At 51.7% G+C, this 6,000-nt stretch overlaps 1 protein-coding gene across 3 annotated transcripts in view; it reads left to right on the top strand.

Moving 5' to 3' along the window:
- The first annotated feature begins 567 nt into the window (after positions 1 to 567).
- The window catches only part of STARD8 (StAR related lipid transfer domain containing 8), a 74,918-nt gene continuing 69,485 nt past the window's right edge, over positions 568 to 6,000 (top strand). Inside the window, exon 1 of one of the 3 annotated variants that reach the window (XM_026703125.2) lies at positions 568 to 775. The gene's annotated coding sequence lies outside the window, so the exon portion shown is untranslated. The remainder of the gene's footprint in view (positions 776 to 6,000) is intronic. The other 2 variants (XM_087940863.1, XM_026703126.2) reach the window with 2 other exon arrangements.

The following is a 6,000-nucleotide window of genomic DNA, read 5'->3' as shown; positions in this document are numbered from 1 at the left end:
AAGAAAGGAATGCTGGGACGAGGGACAAAGGCGGGAGAGGGATGCGCCAAGCAAGGAGCTGGGGGGATGGGGGCATGCACTGGCTGCCCCTGTTCGCCCACTCACAGATGCTTCTTGCATGAGAAGCCAAACGTCTTCAGAGACGAACCAGAAAGTCCAGTTGCCTCTTGAAAAAGCCCCTTTGGGATAGTTGCCTTCGGAAGCTGTGGAGGCTCTGGCACTGGAGGCGCTTAAGACCCTCCTTTTTGATACAGGGTCTCCTGCTTGAGCAGGGGGCTGGACTAGAAGACCTCCAAGGTCCCTTGCGACTCTCTTCCCGAGGGGGAGAGTTGCACAACTGGCCGGCTCCTTGGATCCAGGCTCTCCGATCCTCAACGGAGACTGAAGACGCTCCCAATCCCCCTGAAAGCGGACCGGGGAGCGAGGGAGGGATCCGTCTGCGACGTCCCAGTCCGCCCTGCGCCTCGGGAGCTCCGCGCGGCTCTCAGCCGGGCCAACCGCGCAGGGTCGCTGTGGAGAGGCCGGCGGGCTGAGGGGCCCGGGCGGGCGGAGCGGAGCGGGAGGGGCGGGCAAGAGGCGGCCGCATCCGGCCGGCCACCTGCGCGCAGAGCCAGCGCCCGCTCGGACAAGGGCCGGGAGCGGCACCCGCGCGGCTCCTCTGCTCGGGCTCGCCGGAAAGGGCCCCGCGGCTGGCGGCCCAGACCGGCACCAGGGACGACGGCGGGAGCGGGACGCGCCGAGCAAGGAGCTCCGGGGACCCAGACGCAGCCTCGGGGTAAGAGGGGGCGGCGGCGGGGCGGCGTTTCGGGGCTCCAGCGGCTGGAGCGGCCGGGCGCGGGTGTTTCCCTTCGGGGCAGCCGACCGCGCTCCTCGGCCGCCCTGCCGGGGCTCGCTTCCCGCGGCTTCGGGCGCTTGGGCGGCGGGGTCCCGGCTGCCCCCCCCAGGCGCCGACAGCGGCTGCCGAGGGAGGGCACCGGCGGGACGGCTCGGCTGCAGCTGCTCCCGGGACGGAGCTCGGGCGACGCGCCGCCGCCGCCGCCCGCGAGGACTGGAAGGCTGAAGCTCTGGCCGCGCAGCCCCGCTTGGACGCCCCGGCGGCTGGGCTGCAGCGCGCGGCTCCCCCGTTGCCTCGCGCTGGGAGGCGGCCGGCCGGGCGGACGGGGCAGCGGGGAGCGGGGCTGTCCGCTGCTCGGGTGGGTGCCGAAGCTGACCGGCCCGGAGCCTCCCTTCTTCCCGCCCGGCCAGCTGCTGCCTTGGCGGGGGCCCGGAGCTGCCCCGGGGAAGGAGCGGCCGTCCCGGAGAAGAGCCAGGCGGGAGCCCTCCGGGCGCAGCGCTTGCCCAGCCCTCTCCAGCTGAGGTCGGGCTGGCTGAAGTGAGGCGCCCCGAGGAACGCCGCGAGCACTCGGGCTCTCCAGGGGGCTCGGGGGGCCTGGACCTCGTTCCTCGCCCTGGGCAGGCAGAAGCCCGTGGGGGGCCCTTGAACGGGACTCCCACCCACCCACCCCCCTCCCCGGCAGCCTTCAGGCCAAAGGCTTGGAATGGCCTGGCCGGAATTTTGTCTGCTGCTCTGCTGGTGCGGCTGAAGAGCCCGCTGGGCCCTTTGGTGGCCTTCGAGTTGGGTCCCCAAACTTGGCCACTTTAAGACGGGTGGACTTCAACTTCCAGAATTCTCCAGCCTGGAGTTGAAGTCCACCAATCTTCAAGTGGCCAAGTTTGGGGACCCCAGACTTAGAGCCTCTGGTGGGCTGGCCGAAAGGTCTCCAAAGTGGGAAGGCAGATGAAGGGAGATCGGGGTGGCGGTGGTTGTTGTTGTTGCTTTTGGTTGTTGTTGTTGTTGCTTTTGGTGGTTGTTGTTGCTTTTGCGAGTGTTGGATCAAGTCTCCATGGCATCTTCGGAGAGTGAGCTCTTGCTGATTCCGCCTAACTAACTGACTTGGTCACAGGACATCAAACCACCCACCAATGTCCTGTTCACAGATCTCCTCACTTTTATTTAATCCATAACCTCCAACTTTATCTGTGCTTCTCCTCCTTTCTGGTATTTACTTCAAAGTGGAATGTCGGTCTTTTTATTACCTCCTGTTGGGCTGCTGCCTGACTAATTTTTCCTTTTATATTTAACATTTTGATTTGCTGGTGTATCTGTGGGATTAAGACTGCATGTGCTACAATAGTGGCTGAGAGAGAGCATGGGGAAATATTGAATTGAATTCTTTATTGTCATCGTACGTATATACACAATATACACATACAGTGAGATTCACATGACACCCAGAGACAGACTCAACATGGACACACACATGACAATCCTCAAATACCTCCCCACCCGCCAAAATTCCCCGCCCCCTAAAAACACACAAGCATCCTTAAGTTCACTGTGAAGTGCAATTATAGCTCTGGGATAAAAACTATTCAGAAAACATGTGGCCCAAGTTTGAATAGTTCTGTACCTCCTGCCAGAAGGCAACAGTTCACAAAGATTGTGAGCAGGATGGGAAGAGTCTCTGAGAATGTTGTGCAACTTCCTCAAACAGCGAGATGCAAAGATGTCGTCCAGGGCTGGTAGCTGGAGCCCGATGATATTCTGGGCAGTTTTAATGATTCTCTACAGAGCTTTTTTGTCTGCTACAGAGCTGCTCCTTGCAAGAATGCTGTATGTCAGGACGCTGTCAATGGTGCTGTGGTAGTACGACAGAAGTAGAGGCTGAGATAGATTTATCTTCCTGAGCATTCTCCGGAAGAACAAACTCTTCTGTGCCTTCTTTACAAGCATGTTAGCATTCATAGTCCATGAGAGGTCCTCATATAAGGACTGTTTTAAGGAGGTAAGTCTATGAGAAGCTTCTTCGGTGTTTGGGGGTGTCTTCCTGGGTTCCTAAAATGGAGGGGTTGCATTCGGGCTTTTCATCGTCTTCATAGAGCTTGACAAGGGAGACTGAGTCACCCCCCCAAATGGTCCTTCAGAACAACTGAGGCTCATGGTTGGCCAAGCAGCCTGGACAAAAGTGAAGTTAAAAGAAAAGAAAGGGAAGGAGAAGCCTTGTGGATTCTGGCTACCTTCAGAGCTGGCACTGGCAGTTAGTTGGGCAGGTGAGACGCTCCTACGGGGGCTATTGGGGGGGGAAGTGGCAGAAGCATGGCAGGGCTGAGCTCAGGTCTTTGTTCCGACTGCTTGAGCAGGGGGTTGGACTGGATGACCTCCAAGGCCCCTTCCAACTCTGTTATTCTATGTTCTATGACCAGTTGCCAGCTGCCAAGAGACCAGACTGTTAGCACAACCTCAGCCAACCCTAGGGGGGGAGGGGTCAGTTTTTGTCATAATATTAGGAGGGTCTTTGCCAGCTGGAGCATTTGCTGGGCCCGGGGTGTCTGGGGTGGAAGGATCCCCAAAAGCCAGCCACACGGGGGACCGTTTCAGGGCAGGAAACATGGCGACCAGTGACCACTGCGTCTCCTTAGCTTTCCATGCTTGCTCTCATCAAACACAATTTCTTCCTTTAACTTTGGCACCGTTTTTAAGGATGTCTAACTCTCACGAATGAATGAAGACAAATATTTGTGTCCCAGGATAATGTTGCAAGATCCAATCTGGGTCGATCACTGAGACCAGAAGTTTACTCTTCCTAACTCTGCACAACCGTGATATTGTCTGTCTTCTCCTTCACAATTCCTTCATACATTTGTTTTCATAGTTGATCCTCACTACCTCAACATAGAGATCATCCAATCCTGTATTTGATTCGCAGTTGTTCAATTCCATTCATACTTGATCCTGCCTCTTCTAGTTTTACCACTCACCTTTCCTATCTAGCTCATTCCCTCCCATTGCACCCAGCTTATATTTCATGCTGCTCCTGATATAAACCTTATTTCCTTATAACCCAGAGGGCAGAAGAACATTTTTACTGATAGCCATTTTGCATTTTTAAAACAAACATTGATTTCTTGCAAGAGACTACATGGTAGCCGCTAGCTTTGTATGATCATCTTAACATTTCTCCATGTATTTCCTTATCTGTAGTAAACATTCTGTAAAGATACCTCAATTTATCTACCTTCTTCAGTTTGTCACCATTCATGTCACTACCTCAACATGTGTCTTTCATAGAGATCATCCAACTTGTAGCATTTAAGGTACATAAAATCTGCTTTCTTTTTTCCATGTAATAGGAATTTACTTATATGTTTATAATTGTACGAAGATTGTTTATTGCCCCACTTGGCATACATCTTAGAACATTGTGATACCTTTCATTTATCTTCTTTGGGATCATACCTAAAAACAAATATTTTTGATTTTAATTTGCATTTGAGTTTCAGAACTTTCTGAATGTTTTGGTGTATTTTTTCTTTCTAGCGCTTTTAAATCTTTTTGCATAACCACCACATAGGTAAAAGGTACCTTCTTTGTTGTGGTATTCCAACTTTTGGCTTTTTAACCAACAACACAGTGTCTTTGTATACAAAAATATGTGTATTTTTATGTCGCCAGCTAAGATCCCTAGCAACAGTGAAAGTGTTCTTTATACATTAACCATAAATGTATCCATCAAGGGAATATTACACATCCTCTGTGTTCAGAGTTGAATCATATGCTAAGTAATCCATTTACTTCCACACATGCTTTATTTTCATCATAAATCCCTCTTACTGCATTCAAGCCACCAACTTTCAACCTCACAATTATATCAACCATTTGGTGATCCAAGTGCATTTGCTTTATCATTTGGTTTGTGTCAATCAACATGTGTAAACTTTATCACATTCACACATTTCTCAGGGACCTTCCAAAGAAGGAAAAGTTGCACTGCTTCGGTGTTGCTTCTCTTTCTTTCTTTCTCATTCCTTTTCGGTCAAGATTCTTCCAGTGCCCCCCAGGCACACTTAACAATCCACCTCCCTTCAGTTTAGCATTCACTTTCGCTTTGCACAGGGCAACCGTCGTCCCACACCAACACGATCCTCATCAGACCCTTTTGGCAAATGGCACAGTTATTCCCCAAGCAAACCACAAGCGTGTTTTAGCGTATAATTGTCTATACCATCTATACCTGCAGCCTGCCATTTTTCAACATTCTCAATGGATTTATGGTTTCCTTTCTATTAATTTTTTTTGAACGCTGACATTTATAGTGTTTGCCTCATATATCTGCTCTGCAAAATTCTGACTCCTTTGAGTATTTCTTCATTTTATGCCAAATAGTTTAATCACTTTAATTTTTAATGTGTTGGAGTATTCTTGTTCAGCCCCGGTCACATTTTCAAAACATATTTTAATTTCCCCCAATAACTAAAACCATCTGTTGACCTCTCCCTAAGCTTTTCTAGATTTTGGTGGAGCCGGGATGGCTTTCGCGTTTGCTGCTGGAATTGGATCAGCTTGTTCCAACTCATTTTGGATGATCTTGTAAGTCAGTTTTCTGGGGAGAGGGGAGGCTTTTGCAAACCTGCCTTTGTCCGGCCTGGCCAGTTATGGGGAGCAGCAGCCCTGTTTCAAGGATAGAGAAAGACCAGGCTTGGCCTTTCACACTGACTCTCTGGGAGCTCCTCGTCCATGGAAGTGGTGGTTTTCCAAAGGCTCCTAGCATTGCAGGAGGAATGGGAAAAGGGAAAAAAAGCACTTAATAATCCTCGACCAAGAGTCTGGCCCCAATGCCTGGGGGAAGAGTCGAATCTCCCAAAAGGCCAGTAGGGATGACGCTGTCCATGTCTCCAAGGAGGGTGCTCCTGGGGTGGTGTTCAGCAGGTTCTGACCAATTCTGGAGAACCGGTAGCGGAAATTTTAGTTTGAAGAATTGGTCAATACCACCTGTGACTGGCCCGCCAACCCCATCTATTCTCTGCCTTCCATTGAGTCCCAGCTGATTGGCTGGGTCTCCTTTGGTTGCCCTGCACAGGAGAACAGAGCTGGAAAGCAGGTTAGTGGGGCGGGGAGGGAAGGGGGATTTTGCGGTATCCTTCCCCTGCCACGCCCACCAAAACCACACCCACCAAGCCATG

This window comes from Pseudonaja textilis, chromosome 12, assembly GCF_049901715.1.
Source record: "Pseudonaja textilis isolate UNSWEBS1 chromosome 12, rPseTex1.2, whole genome shotgun sequence".
NCBI classification, from domain to species: Eukaryota; Metazoa; Chordata; class Lepidosauria; order Squamata; family Elapidae; genus Pseudonaja; species Pseudonaja textilis.
This window is presented reverse-complemented; position numbering and strand designations above follow the sequence as displayed.